Source organism: Python bivittatus, unplaced genomic scaffold (assembly GCF_059951505.1).
Source record: "Python bivittatus isolate LINGU-HERP-01145 unplaced genomic scaffold, Pbiv_v1 ctg000410_np1212, whole genome shotgun sequence".
Classification (NCBI taxonomy): domain Eukaryota; kingdom Metazoa; phylum Chordata; class Lepidosauria; order Squamata; family Pythonidae; genus Python; species Python bivittatus.
Genome location: NW_028277067.1, coordinates 10,893,607 through 10,915,000, shown reverse-complemented (window position 1 = coordinate 10,915,000; position 21,394 = coordinate 10,893,607). Strand labels below are relative to the sequence as shown.

General features: G+C 41.0%; 1 protein-coding gene across 1 annotated transcript in view; it reads left to right on the top strand.

Annotated features, from left to right (window-relative positions):
- Positions 1-21,394, top strand: part of HOXB3 (homeobox B3) — a 50,092-nt gene that overhangs the window by 19,642 nt on the left and 9,056 nt on the right. Inside the window, exon 3 of the mRNA XM_088143479.1 lies at positions 10,346-10,396. The gene's annotated coding sequence lies outside the window, so the exon portion shown is untranslated. The remainder of the gene's footprint in view (positions 1-10,345; positions 10,397-21,394) is intronic.

The window sequence follows — 21,394 nt, the reverse complement described above, 5'->3', positions numbered from 1 at the left end:
AGAGGTGAAAGTAAGACTGGGCGGAGCCCCTCGATGGGAAATAAGGTTGCCACCACCACTACCGCCACCACCACGCGCAGGCTAGGGCTGGGAAGCCGGCCGGGCGACTGACTGGAAGGGAGGAGGAGAAAGCTGGCAGGCGAGGCTCCGCGGAGGCCCCGCCAGAGCTCCTTGGCTTGCCCACCGCCCCGAGTGGTGCTGTTTTCCTCTTATCTGCTAGGGCAAACTCCTGTGTCAGGCCGTTCGGTCAACGCAGTGACTTCCATTAACTCGGAATAATGACAAGAATGTCCCTTCCTTCCTACCTTATTATTTCAAGGTAATATTTCGATTTGCGAATCTGCAAGCAAGGTAAAAAGGAAGGGAACTAGAAGAGAAAAGGAAAGAAAGGCTCGGGAAAGAAAAAAAAGCTATTTACGGTACAATCCTATGCACGTCTACTTAGAAGCAGTTTTGCAGCATTCAGCGAGACTTACTCAGTACGGTCCAATCTTGTATGTAAGATAGCAGCCTAGGTTTATTTTAAAAATGCAAGTTTCTACATAATGTGTGGCATGATTAATCACCCCTTCTAATTCCGCAGGGATTCCTGCGTACAGGGACCAAGTCCAGCTCCTCTCGGGGTTCTGGAACCTTTGACTTCCATTCTGAAAAAGGAGAGGTGTGAATGGATTCCAGAAGAATCGGGGTGATGGGAAGGGGCGGGGGGCAACGAGGGTTAAAACGTGTTGCTCCTTTCCGAGATTCTTGCAGAAAATGGAAGCCCAGCCCCATCCAGCCCCGGCACCTTGGACACATTTCTTTCTCCGGCTCTTCTCAAAGAACTCTTTCTCATTCCATTACTATAGATGTGACTTTCAAGCGAAAGCACACCTTGGTTCTGTTTATTTCCTGGTCTTAGGGCTAGGCAAAATCCGAAAGGCTGCAGAAGGTGTAGAACATGTACAGTGCCTAGCACAAGACGAAGCAACAACGAGACTAACAGCAGCAGCCGTGGTAGGGATTCAGAGTGGTCAGTCCTCCCGCCTTTCTGTTCTTTCTTCCCAACGCAACCATCCCCCAGCTATAAATCTATCCCCCCCCCCTTTGTATCAGTCTTTCCTTCGGATATCATTTTCCTGGGGGAATCGACCTTGCCTCCTTTCCATCCCTCTCCTTCCCCATAAAAGACTCTTGCTGGTGCTTGTTCTAACCTACATCTTTGTATTTGCTGGCCACCCTGCTTCATTAAATCATAACACATTTCCCTATTTGTGTTAATTATCGGTTTATTTATCGATCAGATGCTGTAATAACTTTGCTGCTGGAAGTACTTTTCTGCAAGCTGTAACAGAATCTGTAAAATCGTTACCATCTTCCTTTGTGTTATATGTGCATGTTTCTTTATTAACTTGGTTGATCTCCACTACCCTGGTAAATTAGCAATACTGTTACAGAAGATCAACATAGAAATGAGATATATACTATTTTACATACTTCCTACTTTATTGATTACTTCTCCCATTGATGCATATAAACACACACTTCCACACTGTTGTTGTTAAGTTCAGAGTTCATTCCAAGTTTCTGTTCCTATCAACAACACTTCAGAATTCATATTTATCAACTAAACATTATTGGAAATCATCCTTGAATGTAGGTGCTTCTTCCCTATGGGGTGCTTTTTCCAAAGAGGAGACTTCAGGGAGCATCCAGCTGCCCTCCTCCCAAGTATTCTTGAAAGATCTGCAACCTTTATTTGGACAGAGTTACCTTTGCAAGATAACTTTCCTCTTAACTGTGCTCTGAAATAACAACCAAATTGAAACTAAATTGGCACAGCAAAGCTTTTGAAAGAGAAAACAATATTTTCTTTGCTACAGATTTCATTCCTCTTGGACTTCTTGTTGGACTTTGTTTCTCTAGAATCTGGTTCCCCAGTTCTGTATCCATTCAGTTTTGAAGCAAGCCTCCTTTAATATGCAAAGTATTTTCCCAACAGTTAAGATTACAATGCTTTACAGACTTACGTAGGGCTATGCCCCAATGAGACCAATAGGCTTATTTCTAAGCATTTATATAGGACTGTATTATAAGTGTGTTTGGAACCTTAGCTTTACATTTAGTCACCATGTTAAAACAACTGTACTTGTATTGTAATTCTCCCTCTGATTTATTTAAAAGTGAGCATTTGTTTCTTAAACTCAAAGAACTGTGGTAGCATACCTTCTTCTCCTGGACCTTTCAGAACTGAACTAACAGTATAAATATATTTGATAAGCTAACAACTAGAAGCAATGTAAATAAACATTCCTGCTGTCCTCCTAATCTATCTCTCTTTTATCTAGATCAAAGAATCTGATCTTACAAGAGAGCTAGTGCAGGTCTGCAACATGGGCTAAGATTCCCACTCAGAGTCCTTGTTTCTCAGCCCCAGCAACTTTAAGCTGTGTGGACTTCAACTCCCAGAATTCCCCAGCCAGCATGCTTGGGGGAGATTCTGGGAGTTGAAGTCCACACAGCTTAAAGCTGCTGAGGTTGAGAAACACTGATCTAGGTGACCTTGGGTCAGCCATTGTTCTTCAGCCTTATTCTGAGAATAAAATAGGTGCTGGTGCTGGGAATCTCATATGCCACTATTGTGCTTGGAGAAGCAGTGGGACAAAAACACAGTATTAAAAACATAAACTTCTCAAAACATGGCAAGTGTTTCTTTTTTGTTTCAGTATATGACTCTCTATTATGTTAAGGAGCCCTGGATTTTACTTTAAAGTAAAGTCAAGGGTAGGTAATCCAACAACAGTTTGCCTACCTGCCTGACAACCTATGGGGAACAGTAAGAAAATGTCTGGAACTCACTGCCTAAAAGGAATGAGAACTTGAGTAAGGGAGCTGTAACAGTAACAACTGTTTTAAGTTTCAAAGGATCCAAGCCACTTTCCAAACCAGCCCATAGGAAAATGTTCCTTTGAGATCATTTGCCAAAGATTCTAGCAGCATTTTTCCCAAATCAATTTATTCCACTTGTTTCCAGAGCATTCAAGTGTATTTTAAGGCCCAAGTACCTTGGCAAGGTTGATCCATCAAATATTTCTGGAACAGAGTACACCTTAAGGTTATCTATTCCAACATGCTAGGGCAGTGTTCCTCAACCTTGACCACTTGAAGATGTGTGGACTTCAACTCCCAGAATTCCCCAGCCACCATGGCTGGCTGGGGAATTCTGGGAATTGAAGTCCACACATCTTCAAGTGGTCAAGGTTGAGGAACACTGTGCTAGAACACTCTTCTTGAATTGCCCTGCAGAAAGAATCTGGAAACCTAGACCCTGGCTTAAGAGGAACCGCAGTGTTTCAGAGCCACACTAAACCAACCCAAACACAACCACAACCCAGAATAAAGTGGAGGGAGCAGACATAGTTCATGCCTGACACCTATCATTCTACCCAGTGCTCACTCTCTGTGTGCCTACAAATAGCTGTGTGGGCACACTAAGAAACTCAGTAAGAGAGGCATTTTTCTGGTGACCGGTCTCTTGGAGACCAAGCAAACAAGGAGTAATCCAAAGTAAATAAAGCAATGTTGGCACTTCAGTTTTAGATGCATGTGTATGCCTCTCCTTAAATATGTGCAAATATTTCCAAGTCAATCCTCTGACTTTCAGAGAGTTTACTCCCAAGTAACTATGAGAGCTACATCTCCAGTCAGAAAATAACAAGGGATTCAAGGAAGACTATTCAACTTAGTCTACTCAGGATTGGGCTACTAAATTCCATTAACCCTGAAGGAAATCATGATCTGACTATTTAGTTCAATGACAGTGGGATGATTTCATATTAATGGACATTGCAACCAAATAAGCACTACTTAATACTGCAATTACTAAAGCTAGACCAAGTAGCAATTTGGCCACCTGAGATCTATGCACTTCATCTTGTAAATTAGCACAATTTCTGCCCTATAATAAATGTACCATTGGTGTAATAGCCTGAGGAACCATTCATTTATTCTTTGGGTGGGGTTCAGTGAGAGGTTCCTTTGCACAGATCCCACTGAAGCACAAAAGAAGATAGTTAAAGATGCATTCTCTTCCTTTCTGTGCGGCTTATTTTCAAGTTATGTTTAAGTTCATACATTACAATTCTATGAGCCTTCTCGGAAATAAGCCCATTAACTTTACTAAGACCTACTCACAGGTAGGTTAATTTAGTGTTGCAATTGTAGTTGAGGAAGTGCTGAAGAAGCCAAAGGGGATATTAATAGAGAAAAGCAAAATTGCTAAGCTTCATATAAAGTGATAAAGTTATTTTTATATTAGAGTAGGCCTTTTTAAACTAGAAGAATTGAAGTTAGTGTATCTGAGAATGAGTTACCAAGTTCCAGATGTAAGGCCATGACCCTGAGTATCTTGTATACAATTCAGCGGGAAGTTCTTCTAGGCAAGCTTCATCAAGTTGAATAATTCCCATTCAGTTCTACAAACTTTGCGCAGGAGATCGCTTCATTGAATCCTCCCCACCAACATTAAAACACCCTGGGGTGCTTTGCTTTGGGGTCATATTTTCACAAAGTCTTGATTGATGGATCATTTTTAGGAAAAAAAAATTGAATTAGTTAAAAGTTGAAGAAGTAAGTGTTCCTTTAAAGAATGCTGGAGATAAAAGTATCCTTGATTTGGAATATGCCCACTTTGAATAGGATTTATTAAAGAATAAGGAACAAGAGGCACTGCTGGATTATTAATAGAAGCAGAAAAGCAAGTGACTGAAATCTGTGGTCCATTTGCCTTAATCCTGGAGCATTTGTGTTTAAGGAAACTAAATAATAATGAACACAGTATGAGTATTAAGATATGGTATGTGTTATCCAACGTTGAGCAGTCAATCCAAAGTGCATGTATGAGGAAATAAATCATATATAAAAACTGAGGATTTACTTCAGAGCGAGGCAGCCTTTGAGAGTGATGCTTTTTAAACACAGAAACTTTTTTTAAAAGTAGGATTAACTTGCTCTCCTGTCCTTATTTGAGAGGAATTCATTTTCTTAAGAACAGTGAGGTCTACTGTATTCGCATTTCATTCCTAGACATCAAATCCAGCAGAACTGAGAGAGAGAGAGAAGAATAACAAATGAACCACTCACTAATCAAAAGGACTCGAACCGGATTAACATGGGATGGGTTCCAAATTTGGGGGCACTGCAGGGAGGGGGTCTGGTGCGGTAAAATGGAAGACTAAAGCACCCCAGCCCTACAAAATCGGGAGAGCTCTTTGTTAGGAGACCACCACCTCTGTGCTCTTGAGGAGCCAGCGCCAGCTGCAGGCAGCTGCAGAGAGCAGGGGTTGAAGATGGGAGGTCGGCCTTCAGATCGCAGACTGCACGTGAATTTCTTCCTTTGTCTCTGGCGTATTGCCACCCAAAGACTAGCATCTGAAGCAATCCTATTTGAACCAGTAATTCCAGGTCGATTTCAAAGTTAATCTGAGGAAGGAAGGAAGGAAGGAAGGAAGGAAGGAAGGAAGGAAGGAAGGAAGGAAGGAAGGAAGGAAGGAAGGAAGGAAAGGATATTCATATCTTAGTTAAAATAAACACATGCCAAGACAGGAATGGTGGAAAATATCACAGAAGGAAGGCCAATGGAGGCGAGGAAGTGCTTAACTGATTCCATACGGTAATATCTTGTGCACCCCTGAGAGTGGAAAAACGATTCAGAAAAGGAAGCTATTAAAATCATTATAATGGGTGCTGGATAAATGGGTGGAATTTAAAAAAGAAGGAAGGCACTGCACTGTTCACAGACTATAAAGACAGAGAAAGGGACGCCATGTAGGTATGCATGCTTCAGCAGATCGATAGATAGTTTGCTAACGACCACATTAAAATGTCGTACGAGGCTTTCCTTCTTTTGCTCAGCGCCCTACCTCTCCGTGCTTAAACATAAGCCGGCAAGATCGGTTATCTAAAACACGAGCGTATGGCATTTTTTTCTGAGTCTCTTTCCCTCTATTTGTTTTTGTTGCCGTTATTATTGTTATTAGTTATAAAAATGAAAGCTGGATTAGTTTTTCATTGACATCAGTTAAAAAAAATCATAAGTGAGACGTTCCAGAAAGAAAGAAAGAAAGAAAGAAAGAAAGAAAGAAAGAAAGAAAGGAAGGAAGGAAGGAAGGAAGGAAGGAAGGAAGGAAGGAAGGAAGGAAGGAAGGAAGGAAGGAAGGAAGGAAGGAAGGAAGGAAGGAAGGAGAAAGAAAGAAAGAAAGAAAGAAAGAAAGAAAGAAAGAAAGAAAGAAAGAAAGAAAGAAAGAAAGTCAGACAGACAGACAGACAGACAGACGGACAGACATATGGAATCAATTTCGTATCCTGACGTTGAGAACCAGCCAGTTCCTGCTGGCCTCTTAAACCATAACCCATTTGGTTCCTTTCTCTCTGGCACCTCTTGTCATTCTGTAGGATCGCTTTCTTGCCACGTTTTAAAGTCTTTATAAAGAGAACCAGCCCTGCCTAGAGCGATAATGCTTCCCCCTCTTCTCCGGGTAGAAGTGGGGAGATTTTCAAAGTCCTGCGTGTCTTCGACTTACTACCGGTAAAAATTGGGCTTCCCTTGGTGTTTCGGAAATTATTGCATTTTTTTCTTCAGTCCAGTTGGAATGTAAGAAAGACACCCCCCCCCCCCAAATCTGGGGAAAAAAACCGCGTCCGTGCGGTGGGAATCAAAACTCGCCAAGCCACCAGCTCCACTGTAAGAGCTTAGCCGCAACATCTCTGGAGCTCTTTTCGCGTAGCCTCGCGCCGCCTTCCCGCTCCGCTTTCTTCGAGTCCTTCTGAAGTCTTGGGCCGCCTTTTCCTCTTTCGCGGAAATCGTTTCGCTGAGCATTATTGCAGGTAAGACAGTTTAATAGAAATTAAAAGAAAAACCAAATTTAATAAGGAAGCTCAAATCCGAAATTGGAAGGCAGCCTCGTCTGAGCCTGGCAGAGAGATGCTTGGGCCGCGGAGATTTAATTAATAGCTCTGACAAAGCTTGGGAAGATGTCGATTGGTCGGCCTGAATTCTACAGTCCCCCCCGCCCCGGACCAAAAAACAAAACACAACCCTAATCCTGTCTTTAGATCAGAAGAAACTGGAACCGGTCATCTATTAAATAAGTAATATTAATGATTGCCTAATAACGGTTGAATAGGGGCTTCCAATATAAATAAAATAAATGGGAGGCAGGTTGCTGTTTCGAAAGTGGATGCCCCCCACCCCCGCCGTCCCTCCCGGTCCACATTTGTTAAAGGTTTAACGCCTCTGGGCTGTTTGAAAGGGAAAACTACAAACGCTTCCTTCTGGGAGGGGGAAAGCCCGCTTGTTAAACAGAGGGATGTGATTTATGGCGATGAGAAAGTTGTGTTTATTTGAGGTGGCTGCTGTCGCGGCTAGTCTGTTTCCTAGAAGATCGAATCCGAATCTCTTCCTTCTCTCCCACCCACGTTACTCTCTTTTGTGTTTGCTGTTTGTGGTTAACAAACATCTTTACTGGTTTGTGGAGCCAGAAGGGATGTCCTCCACAGGCTAAGAAAGGAAGACAAAGTTGGCTTGGCGGCAGATCCATTAAGCGATCCATTTAGCCTTTCAGATGTGGGAACACCTTACCAGAGTTGTGTTTGTTTCTGTCCTTATATTTTGTAATTTGTAGGCATTAATTTGGCCCATGAATATTTGGGGATGCCAGATTGCCTATTTCTATACAGACTTAACCTGGAATCAACCTCCAGGGAATGCACTGATGCCCCAATCTATGCCTATGAGAAGGCAGTCTCACCGAGTTCTATAACATTTACTAGCAGGTAAGTGCTCATAAAATTGCAGCCTGAATCTTCTTGCAAGGGAACAAGGACTAAGACAGGAACTCAGTGCACTTTGCTCCAAGTCAACCCGCTGAGAGCTGGAATTGCTGGAATTTGCTAAAGATTATAAATGGAGTGACAATTGAAATCCATATAATTTTCTTTACAATTGGATAATTCTACATTTTTGAAAGATTCCAGTGCTTTCAGATCAGCTATAAGAAACCCTCATGTTCCATGATGGTCTCTTCTCTTTCCCTCTTCCTTTCTTAGAATTGCTTCTTGCAGATGAATTCTTCTACATTTGGGAGCAAAGTGGTTTTCTTTTTGCCAAGTCAGAGCATCCTGGAAACCAGAGTTGCATTAAAGAGTATGAGCTAAATAAATGAATAATCACTGATGCCTGATCAAAACAAAAAGTCAGAATTATTAAATGGATCAAGTCACCATGGCTGACAGTACATTTGCATTCTGGGCTGAGAATAACACTTATACAAATGAGGTTCTTGAGATGCTATATTAACTATAAGATATCCCTTATTACTTAAAAAGAAAACCAAAACCACCAAACCCTCAAAATTACCGCAGTGCTCAATATTTCCACCAGCAAAGTCAGGCCATATTGTAGGAGAGTGGCAACTCAACTCACTGAGTGTATCTCTTCCCTGAAAATTACTTTGTGTTAAATTTCCTCTACTCCAGAATCCTCTTCCTTACTAGCCTCCAGCTAAATCTGATTAAAAAAGAGAGAAAGAGAGGGAGAGAGAGAGAAAGAGAACGGCTTGATGCGATGACAGATGAAATCCAAGAGGAAACCACGAAGCCCTTAAGTGACCCTAATTTAATCGATTTAATCATAAATCATCAACTTGATGAAGAACCAAAGTTTTCATTGATGGAAATAGATATTAATGGAGTAGCTGCTTCTTTAATTCACGTATTATTTTCCTCCAGTTCGAGACAAATTCTGGGGGCATGATTAGGGGAGTATTTTCTAATCATTTTTTAAAATCTTAATTGGAATGGTTTAGCTGGCAACCCCGCAAAGGGCTACAAGTCAAATGACTTCAGCACAGCTTCGTTGCAGTGCTGAGGATCTCTGCGGTAAGATTAGATCTTAATATATGCAGCACCAAATATCAGATTCCGAATCTGGATAACCCAGCCAAATTTGATGCATTTCTCATCAGAGGAAAAAAAGGAATATCAGTTATAGTGTACTGTTCCAGGAGAAGGTGGGAGAGAAGAATGATATTTTAAGCTGTATTTATTTCCTCATTTGTATGTTTGTCTAACATCTGTTGCATAGCAATGGCGAAGGCTCTAAAATAGATGCTGCATGTCCTTCAGCTTCCAAACAAGCCTGAGTGGAAGCACACGTTAAAGGATGACTTAACCCCAAAGTCCTAAATCATGTCTCACAATGAGTCTGTTAAACATTGGCCGTTTTACAATGCTTCATCTTTGCAATTAAAAATTAACTCTTGGTTTCGGCACTTTTCCAGTCTGTTATGGATGCCTAGATTCCAATTAGCCTTTAGGTATGCTGATGAATGCCCAGATCAAACAGCCTTGAAGAATTTTCCAGTAAAGCAAGAAAAAAATGGGCCAGAAAACTGTTGGTTAATCTGAAACCTACTATACCTAGATGGATGCAGAAAACACATCCCAGCCTGAAACACAACAGCTTGGAATTAAGTTTCATTGACCTCAGGGCAATTTATTTCTCCTTAAGTGAATGGAGATAGAAATGAGTGGTGCAAGAAAGTAGAAATGTATTAGGGTAAAAACAGCAGCAAAAAGTAAGTGATTTGGAGCAACCTAAACTTAGATGAGATGGTTTTCTAGATTGAATGGAGTTGCTCTGGAGAAAACTGAGTTGCGGAATCAGAAATGGAGCAATAAGGATCTGAAGGCCAGTAAGTTATGAGCACAGAACATACGTGTGCTTCTCTGTGTTCTGCCTGCCTCCTTTCATTCCATGCTGTTCTTTCAACCATTCCCTCTACATTAGATGAGGTGGAGAAGCCATAACATCTTTTTCTGCTGAACAGTTCTCAGACCAGGGACACTGAACAGAGAACAGCATAAAACAGATATTTATTGCATTTGCTACTACATACTAATTTATTCTTCCAAAGAGTTTATGTCCCTCCTTTATCTGGAAATCCATTACACTTGTTAAAAAGAAAAGAAAAGTCTGTACAGTGGTGGTCAATTATATGACTGGTTAAGTTTTTATGATAGATATAGATATATAGTTTTCTAGGCTTCTTTGGGAACATAAGCATATAAAGGCTAAAATAAATAATAGATAACAGATATTCTGTCTATGTCTGTATGTAAGTGTGCATAATTTATTGATGCTAAGTGTAGGGAGGGAATATGAACCCTCTCGAGGTCTATCACATTTTGCAGGAATGCCATTGACTCAACTCTTACCTATTTTGCCAACTAGCAATTTAAGAATAACCAAACTGTGGGAAGTAAAATGTTTGCCTGTCTGAAAGGCCTTTCCTCTTTCATTCTCTAGGCATAATTCCATCCTGTGGGGTCAAATCATCGACTTCCTTCTGAAGCAGAAGTAAGTGGATTTCAAATTTGAACTTGTGTTTTTAGAGAATTATAGTTTGAGTGTATCTCCACTTCCATCCTATTGGGATTAAATGTTCCTTTGCTGAGATTAATGCCTGCAATTCTATCCATTGGATTTTAGACAGCTCTTTCCATTCTAAGATGCACATTGTACATATGCTGTTGTTAGAAATAATTAGTCATATCCAATTCCTTGCACTTTTGCATGTAAATCAGTAAAGTAGGTATGTTTTGAGTATGTGACTAACAAAACAGAAATCTGAAAGTTTAAAACTAAATCATTTTGGCTTTTACTTTCTTCAGCAACTCTAAGGTGAATCAATCTCATGTGGTGTGTATCCTTCTCTTTTTTATATCTGATTATCTATCTATCTATCTATCTATCTATCTATCTATCTATCTATCTATCTATCTATCTATCTAAACATCTGCTATAATTCATGCTCACTGAGCCACCCAGCCCTGAACATACTGGTCTGGCTGTGTGAAAGTTCCTACATACCAACCTTGGCCACCCTGGAGTCCTCCAGAAATGTTGGATTACAATTCCTATAATCTTCAGTCAGCACTGCATTGCTTCCTGGGGCTGGATGGGAATTATAGTCCAATGCAACTGGAGATCAGTTAAGAAAGCTCAGTGCTTAGCTGGAAAGAGATACCATAGAAATGAGTGTCTTACTTCCCTGCACAAATGCAGTGGATTGCTCTGTAAACCTACCAGACATTTTAGACCCCAAGAGTGTGGACTTCACTCTTCTAACTTCATTAAGTCTTTACCAGATAGATAGGTCAGGTCACATCTCTCAATATATTTACTTGGAAGTAAATCACATTCAATTCAAAAGGATATTTTTGGTTTTCATCAGCAGGCTATATTGCAATTGATTACGTGGACGATTTTTCCTTGACCTGATAGAAAGTTTAAGGGAAAGGAAATTTAGGTGGATCTCAAAATGCTACAAGAGCTCCAGGGTACATGTTTCTTCCAATTAATGCTTCCATTATAGGCCTTTTCTCATTCTTAAGAGATTCTGAGTGGGCGTTGAACAGAACCTTCTCCCTGAGACTTCAGAAGAACTTTAGTTAAAGTAGGAAGCACTTCTAAAGGCTGAGATGTTTCACTCCAACCAAGATGAAATAGCATCCCAGGCTTATTGAATGTAGGCCAGGCCAGGACAAAATAGCATCCAGGGTAGGGGTGGGGAGGGGGAGGCCGGGAGAATAAAATGGTCACTACTCTGGGGTACAGGAATAGAGCCCTATTTTCCATGCCAGGTCTCCCTTTTTTTTAAACTGGCTTTGTTGATGAGGCAATCCAGCATGCTGGATTGCAAAATGAGACATCCCCTCTGGCATTTCCCTCTTCTTCCCTCTTTTCTTTTCCCAAAAGCTACTGCATCCTATTTCAGAGCAGCCAACAAAAGTGGCAGCTGAAATGTTTTACTTGTATGCTTAAACTTTTCTATATGGAGTATGTAGTCCATATATTCTGATTTCTGTATAGTCCATATACTGATTTTGTGTAATTAAGTGAGACATTTCAGGATTCACCTCAAACTCTTCTAAAGTATTGTTTGAAACTTTAAGTCCTTTCTCTCCCTTTTCCTCCCCACCCCCCAAACTTTGAAATGTCCACAAGTCCAATAGCAAGACTAAAATAAGTTGTAGTGTGGTAGATTAGAAGGTAGATGGGAATGATAAGGAAAATTCTGCTTGGGAATTTAAGTGTAATACATAATAATTTAAGAAAAGAATCCCAAGGGTAGGAGGTGGGAAAGGCCATCAGTAGGAAAGTTAGGATTCTGCACAACATTAGTTGACCCCAGTAGTGTCACATGAAACTGATAATGTCTTGTACTTTAAAGTGTAGTGCACATTAAATAAGGACTACATTCTGTTTTGAATTTTACCAAATGTGTGGTAGCTGTGCTTGAAAAGAGCAATGTCATATCCTAATTGTAAATACCTTCGGAGATAAGTCCCCTTGAAAGTTGGATGTGGTAAGAAATTCAAACATGTATACTTGGGGAATGAGAATTATTCTTTCTTTGCTCTTTGTTTTTAAAATTGGCAAGCTTGTTAGCTGGTAGCACTTGCATGCTACACATTACTCAGATTTTTCCAGAGGATGGGGGTGAGATGTGAAGCAGATTGGAATTCTGGGAATTTCTCCCTCTCCCTCCCCTCTCCCTTTTAGCTGCTGTTGTTGTTTATGTGTAATATTTTGGAAGTAATTCAAAACTACTTCCGTTGATTTGACCATTAATCCGATGAGTTATTAGGCTTCTAAAATCAAAGGTCATGGGGAAGAAAGAGTTACAATCCATCAAGGAAAACAATTGGTCAGAGATGCTGCTTCATTCCAGGTTGGCTTCTGGATAGAATTTGTGTCTATGTGTAGCTCTAGGGAAGTTAAAAAGGGTCAGGTTTCATGGATAACACACCTACCTGATATAGATACCTTTTCATCACAGACATCTGTTCCTAAACCCTTTCTATTTTTTAAGTTTGAAGATCTCCTAAGCTTATCATTAGATATGATTATAATGTGCTTTCTTGATAATCACCCTTCACACTCTGGCACCCTGTAAGGAAGTTGTAAAAGCCCAACATGGAAGATATCATGGTGAAGAAGGTTGTCCTACATTCCTAAAAGTTACATTTGAAACACTATTTCAGTAATAAAGCATTTAAAAATTAGAAGCATATGCACATATGATCTTTCTATACAGGCTGATGGATAGATGGGATTGAGACTTAGTAAAATTTAGGATGAATTCATTGAATTCATATCAGTAACTGTTTAAGTCTGATTATTTTCATGGGTTGCCTCCAGATAAGATTAATGCTAGACCTACACCTATGTTTATAATTAAACTGAGACACAATCTACTTCCAACCAATGAAACAAAGTATGTAACTTCCATAGAATGCTGGTTTCATATCCACAGAAGAAAGCTGGGGTATAATACAACAAATAGATAACAAATATTACAGCAATTGCCACACTAATTGCACTAATAAATAAAACAATAAATTGATCCACTTACATGTCACTGGGAATAAATTATATTGAGGAAAAGAAGACAAGGGCCACTGCTAATCAGAGATAAGAAATTTGTAGCATGCTAGATATTGGAGAACTACAACTCCCAGCATGCCTTATCACTGGCTGGCTGGGGCTGGTGAGAATTGGAGTCCAGGTTCTGAAGGACCACATATTCCTCATCCCTGCATAGACGTGAAGAACCACTGCAGTGTTGAATGAGGAAGCACCAGTTATTTTTACTGTGTTTCCTCATCAGTAACTTATATGCTGTTTAATGGGTGGATTCCGAATAGCAACTCTTCTGCTGTGAATGAGTGAGCAACACAAGAGCTCCAAGGTTTTTATGTATCAGGTATAGGGTTACTTTTCCCCACCGTCCAGAGGCTAATGCTGTAGGTTTACTATCTTAAGACAGTTCCATCCGAAATGTATTCTACTGCAAACCCCCAAAAAGCTCCAGACAATATGCCTGTCCAACCTTCCCAGATCTGGTGCTTCTCTCTGCCCCCTCCCCAGATGCTTCGTTTACAAAACTCAGGACTTCCAACAAACACTGATCAGTCACAGAGGCTGGGACAATGGGCGTTGTGTATATTAAGAGGGCATAGGTAGGAGATCAGTATAGCTCCTCCTCTGTGCTGCCTTCTCCTCCTCTGTCAAAATCCAGCAGCTGTGATTTAAAGATTAAAAAAGAAAAAAAGAAAAGAACTCCCCAATTTACTTTGTAAAGGATTGGGTCCATGGCCACTGAACCGCTCCTGAAGCTGTCTGGCTGAAGTGAACTTCTGCATCTCAGGGTTTAGTCACAAGATAGAGGCAATAACTGGGTGGGTGATTCTGCAGCTGAATGTGTGGATCAACGTTCCCCAGACCGGTCCTTACAAATGTGTGGGACCACACACCCGATCAGCCACACTCAGTATGTCCAGTAATGGGAGGTGTATCAACATTTCTAGTGGGGATCAAATTGCGAAAGGCTGAAGAAATGAACTGTAGGAACAGCACAGGAGTTTTTAAATCTTCAGCTTTCTTGAGTCACTTTAGCAAATGATGAGATCTAGTAACACAGAATTAGTATTAGCATTGCAATAATTCCGATGTAACCTGTTGGATTTTTAAGAGTCTAGACGCACTTCAGAAAACAAATAGCCAATAGTCTTATTTATAGAACGAATTATTTCAACTGGAAGCCAGAAACAGAGAACCCACGAGGATCTGGTATCCGTGGACTGGTGCCAACTGGGTGGCAGTTCAAACGGGCCGGCGTTTTTAGTAACAACAAGGAGCGCCCGGAATGACGCTCAGATTGTTGCCAGAGGCCGCAGAGCGGAGAAGGAGGCGTCAAGGGCCTCCCGGGCGTGATTTATATTCCTGAGGTTGTGTGACATACGGGGATGCCGAGCCGGGGACTGTGGGTGGGTGGTTAGCGGACGTTTTTATTACAGATTAATAATATTAGCATTCAGAACGGGAAACGAGGTTACTGGAGCCAAGGAATGTTTCCCCAAACGAAAATATTTTAAAACGATCTCTCCTTTTCCAAACGAAGCCTTCTCCCCGTTTCAGAGACAGGTCTCACGTTGTTCACCTCCCACTAATTCTGGGTTCATTATTTGGCGACATCCTTTTCTCTTACCGTCACACGTGAAGGTCAACTGCCAAATAAATGTCCTTTTAGATCTGAACGTACCGCGGTGAAATTATAGCTCTGTTCTCAGGCAGACTTTAAATAGAGAAAGAGCGCCCCAGCTAATATTTTATCTGGAGGGTTCCGTCCCTGTCACGGAGGATCAAGAAGCGCAGGATTACGTCCGCCCATTTTATCTTAGAAAATCTATCAGGCTTCCAGTAGGGAACTTAATTCGCGGGTGGGGGTTTACCTAATTCCTCCTCCTTCTGTTCGAAGATGTTCTTCTTACCCTTCTCTCAGCTTCGCCTGCCGAAAAGTAACAACAAACCCGAACTGTTAAGAATATAAGACACACGTAAGCCTGCCTTGCGTCTTCTTTTAATCGGGAGGCAGCCGTGCTTGGTACCCGGGAAAGCATACGTTAAGTTTCTGTTGTTGTTGTTGTCAACGAAAATAAGGGATCTGGGTTACTGTTGCACCATTTAAAAAATGAGAAATGGGAAGTCCAGTGCACATAAAAACCGTCTGGACAAAATGTCTCAAAAATTGGTATTTGGGTGGTTGGGGATGAGCTAGTCCAGAGACACGCTGCTTCTTGCAAGTTGGCGGATTCCAGGACTAAATATCTTGAAGTGAACGGGCGGCTTTTGAGAAGAGCCAAGCACTATACAGTATTGCATTAATGATGGTGATAACAACAACAGTGAATTGCAAGTAATGGAGCTGAGAACCGAGAGGACTCTTTTTTTCTATTTGGAGTAATTTTTTTTCATTCCCACCACAAGCACATCTATTTTAAAGTTCAGGTTCTACACTGCTATGGTTTTTCCCCCCAACATTTGCCCCTTTCCTCTTTCCTTTTCCCTCTCTTTAAACAGGCCCCTCCTTTTTCAATTTGTTCTTCTCCATTATATCTTCTGGATCAGTCGCCTGAGTTTTTAATAGTACATTTGTGACCTACTTGGCACACCCCAAGCTACATTACCAGCACCACCACAAGTCTGTAACCTTTAATTTTGCAGAGGAGGGTTGACTCATTGCCCTTAGCTTGCTTTGAGTCTATTCCTTCCAAAGCAATCCTATATATGCTACTCAGAAGAAAATGCCAAGGAGTTTTATAGGATTTATTCCCAGGTACATTTTTGTAGGATTGCTAAGTAACTGCACAGCTGTTCCTATGCATATTTATTCAGAATCAAGACCTATTGCAGTCAGTATGATTTAGTCCAAGAAAAATGTACTTAAATCTTTCAAAAAAACTGAAATAACAATTAACCTGGTAAACTAAACTATAGATAATAAAAAGAGGAAGAAGTACAAATTCCAAATGTTAAAAGTTGCTGTATTTTTTTTTTGGCAACTGTCTTCCAATCTTGTTACTTAAGCAAAGAAACTAAATTAAACTAAACTAAACTAAACAAAAGTTCAGATTTTGTCCTGGTAAAAGTTAGTTTACCGTCCATGGTGGTCTAAAAGTAATCCTGCAGATGAAAAAAGATGTTAGGCATCCAGTCTTGCGATGGTAGTCCAAATTAAAAAATAACCTAATATTGCAAGAAACACCCATTTTCTCTCTTCTTAGCTCTTTAAGAAAGCCTGGCCAGAAAAAGCTGATATTATCCAAATGGAGGACCAAGAAGTTCATCTGTAATTTCTGGAACCATTTGGTGCAGATAAAAGGTGAAGCTGGATTTGGTAAAGGACTCAGATGAAAAAGTTTCTCCCTGCAAAAGTATCCTAAAAATGTACTGAGTGAAATATGATGTTTTCGGATAGCAAGGACGTCTGAAGAAAGAAACCAGCCAATTCCAGTGCTTCTTCCTTTTCTCAGTGCCAGTTCTTGTCAATTCAGCAATTAAGCACCCCAAAAGGCAGAACTGGGAAAAAGATTGGGGAAGAAGTAACAATAGATATCTCATTTTGACACACTTACAAGCCCAAAAATGCGCAGAGACCTCAACTTCTTCCTCCCACTCTCAGTTTGTAATGGCAACTCCCTTTCCTGACAGCAGCAAAACGTGGTGCAAACCTTTTGTCTTTGCAAGCAAAGCTCCTTTTGGACAGGAACAGGGGTAATAAATCTTGAGTTACTTTGACATCATCTATCCATCTATCGTTTTATTTTTCTATCTTTCTATTTTTTCATCCATCCGTCCGTCCATCCATCCATCCATCCATCCATCCATCCATCCATCCATCCGATGGTTTACTTTACTTCTCCCATGTCAAATTGTTTCATGCACCCACATTCCAGTTATACAACTTAGAAGTAACGTCCAGCAAACAAATGGTTTTGTACCTACTTTCCATATGCACAAAATAATGTGATGGGCTGCCAGAAATGTACCTTTTTTCTTTCCTGATACAGAGGCACCTCTTCCCTGCTCAATCACACATTGCCAGAGCATCCAAATAGCCAATCACAAAAATTCTGGCTTAGTATATATAAACTTTATTTGACTCTTCTATTTCATACCTCCTTGAATTTGCATTAATACACACCCACACACCCACACACCCACAACTTTATTTTGCTATGTTTCTGTTACCTTCCCCTGAAAGGTAGCCACCATAATGATGTCATATTCTCTATATATGACATCCAGTTTGCATCAGATGAAGTAGCAGAAGATTGAAAGGCCTCTTCTGTAGCTATACTGAAATAATCCTCAGGAGGAGAGAAAAAGAGGAAGAGGAAGAAAGAGAATAGGATGACAAGAAGGCGGTGGCTGGAGGGGGCGGGGGGAGGGTATGATTCTCTTTCTGAAGATTTATTAGCATAACTTGACATATAGTTGAGAAGCATGTGGATCAATACAACTCCAGTTCTCCTGCTAGGCCTCTGTGTCCACCATGTCTCTATTTGCATATTGCTTTTTCCTTAACTGACACTGTCAGGAAGCAACCTTGGCGTTTGCCCAAGCTCTCCAAAGCGCACGCACACACACACACACACACCATCGCCTCCCCCCTTGCCAGATACAAAGTCTCTTTACGGTACATGTCTCCTTATTCCTCCCCTCCCCCACTGTTCTCCCCTTTAAATGGCAAGCGGGTTATTAGTACTAGAATTAGCACTAATATTAGTAGTATTTTTAAACCTCAGCCTAGGCATTGCCTAGTGGAGGGTTTGATGTCAGCGATTCTTCTGTTTTCCCCTCCTTGGTACCCTGTCGGTCTGTCTGTCTGTCCCCCTCTCTCTCTGTCTCTCTGTCTCTCTCTCTCCTCTCTTGCTTTCCGCTGTAAAGCCAGAGGCCATTGTTAACCGTGAACAGGGCGTACCGAGAGTACAGGGCAGTCAGAATCCAAGGATTCCCTCAACATCTTTGGAAGGCTGTCGAGAATCTTGTGATTTCTCCCTCTTCTCACCTTCCCCCTCCTCCCCAAACGGATTGAGAGCGAGAGAGAGAAGACCCCCGCATCCCTCCACGAGAGCTTCTATAGAGAGATCCCCCCTCCCTTTGGCGTTATGACCGGATTTCTCCCTCTAGATATTCCTTGAACATTTTTTTTTAACCGAGAGGAATGGGGGGAGCTCTCCTCGCTTATTGATTGCGTTGCTTGCTGGCTGCGAAAATATATTATGTCTGCTCGCCGCGCTGCTCTCGTCAGAGGCTAAGGTAAGGTGGACCGAAATAGGCTATCAGTTGTGAATGGCGGAGACCGTGTCTCCATGATTTATAGCTGTATGACTCGCATCGCGGTTCATGAAGAGTTCACAAGCTCTAAGCTTCCTTCCACGCAGCGACTCTCTCTCGCTCGCTCGCTCGCTCGCTCTCTTCTCCTTCTTCTTCTTCCCCCTCCTTCCCTTCCCTTCCCTCCCCTTTTCTTCTACCCCCCTTTTGCTCTCTTTTTGCTATTCTCACTCCTTTATTTTTCCTTTTCTTTATCCTTCCCCTTTTCACTAGAATGGCTTCTGTCTCCTTCCTTCCTTCCTTCCTTCCTTCCTTCCTTCCTTCCTTCCTTCCTTCCTTCCTTCCTTCCTTCCTTCTTTTTTTCCTAATCTTCACTCTAATGAATATAGTAGCCCTTTGCTTTGAATTGTTATGGTGTATTACTATTATTATTATTATTATTATTATTATTATTATTATTATTATTATTATTATACTATTTGCTTTGGGAAAACAAGCTTTCAACAAAAAGGCTGCTTAATTTTATTCTAGCCCAGCAATATAATTATAATTTTTTTCCCACCCCATCATGGAGGTTAAAGGGAAAAAGGTTATGTTTCCATTTCCCACCTCGGCCTTATAGCCTACCTTCAGTTTCATCACAAGCCTTTTAGGTGCTTTTGGACTCTTCAGTTTGGGATTTTTAAAAAATCTATTTTACAAAAGTCCCCAAGAAAAGAGGCATTTATTCTGAAGTATCCTTGGGAATAAAAATGAAACTTCCAAGCAGGCAAAAAACAACTTCAGGGCTGTGGTTGACATTTCAACGACTAATTGCAAATGCACGATCTGATTTCTTATTCATTATTCCAATGGATATTTCTCTCTGTGTATATGTGTGCATGTGTTTAACTACCACAACAATTCCTTGGAGTAAATCATTTACGATTCCACCCGTCTTCGACTAAGACAAATGACCGACATTTGGAAAGTGTTGAAAGATGAGGTACAAAAAGGGACCCAAATGTTAGCTACTGAGTGCACAGACTACTTTGGATTCCTTTTTGGGTAGAAAGGAGATTAATATTTTAAAGACATAGCTTAATTTAAGCCAACAAAAGCCAACAAGCAAAACCTTTTGCTGTTTGTTTCTCCTAGGCTCTCCAGCGCTCTCAGAAAGTCCAAAACAAACCAAGCGGGCCTAGAGAGGAGATAATAATGGCTGAGTCAGGGCACTTAGCCTCCCACTTTCCATAGGAAAATCCTTTTCTTTTTTCTTCAAACCTTTGGAGGAGAGCACTAGACTGTGATGTCGGCTAAGAAATATTTCCTGGATGCTGAGTTAAGGCAGGGCAGCTGCCCTAATTCTTTCCAGGAACACCCGGCCATGGAAGATTTTAGCCGCCTACCTCTGGAAAGCCATGGCTACGATTCCAAGGCCAGGGTAGAGAATCACAAATGTGAAGAGGAAGAGGTAGGGAAGAGGTGAGATATGAAGGATACGTAGATTTTGAATTGAATCAATGTAGGGAAGGTTGGTATATTTGCCCATCCCTTGACAATGGGCAGAACTGAACGGTGGCTTTCGATACTATTTTTTATGCCTGAAAGGAAGGAAAATAGAATGTAGCCCCATGGAATGTAATGAAACACAGAAGGGTTGAAGAGCGATAAAGAGAACTCCTTTCCACGGATCCATGTTTTGGTCCATTAAATATATTATAGCGTTTATTATATTTATAAAATTAATTTTCCCTAGGAGTGAAAGGAGTCCTCTTTCTTTTGGAAGGATATCTTAAATAAAATAAAATAAAATCCCAACATAAAAGTTAAAGGGAAACAAAAGCAAGGGACCAAATGGTTTTGTGAGAAAAACGGGATTTGTTTTGTTCAAAGAGCAGACGAGAAGAAGTGAGCTGTAGCTGGGCTTTAGGAAAGAGAGAGGCCAGGCTCACACCTTGAGCGGTAACAAGGCAGGATTTTAACGACTCCAGGGAAGAGGGGTTTCCACAGCCAATTTCAGACTGCAAGCAGAGATGCAAAAACAGCATCAAAAGAACCAACATCAAAGAACTTGAGCTCATTCCTCTTTTGAAAGCAGCGGATTAAATAAATCAATCAAATCTGGAAATATTTCAGAAGCATTAACAAACATTTTCAAAATGTTAAATGTTCATTTAAATTTGACTTCTGAACCTCAGAAGCATTTAAAGGTACGATTAAATATAATTTAATCCAATGTATACTTAGGTTTGTTTTTCCAAAGCTCCTCAATCATGAATTGGGAAAATATTATACTTTAATTTTGCAACAGGAATTCAGGTGAGATACATTTGGCAGTTCCATGGGGGTGCCTGGCTGTGGTTGTTAAAAATATGCAAATACTACCAAAAGTCAGTCCGAATAGATTTTCCAAGTGATCTTCCATCTCAGACATAGTTTATCTGGAAGTCAGTTCCACAGATTTCCGGAATTTTAACTTCCAAGCCCCCTCCCGTCCGTTTCCTTCGTCTTCATTCAGTCCCTTAAATAGGCGGTAACCAGGTTGAGATCCATTCACTTCTTTGGGGCGTGGAAATAAAATGCCTCGTCCTTGTACTGGAGCAAGTGTGCGCGCGTGTGTGAAAAGACTGGTATGTGGGGAGGTAGTAGGTTTTGGAGAACTGGGTTGAACGGTCTAAACGGGACCCTGCG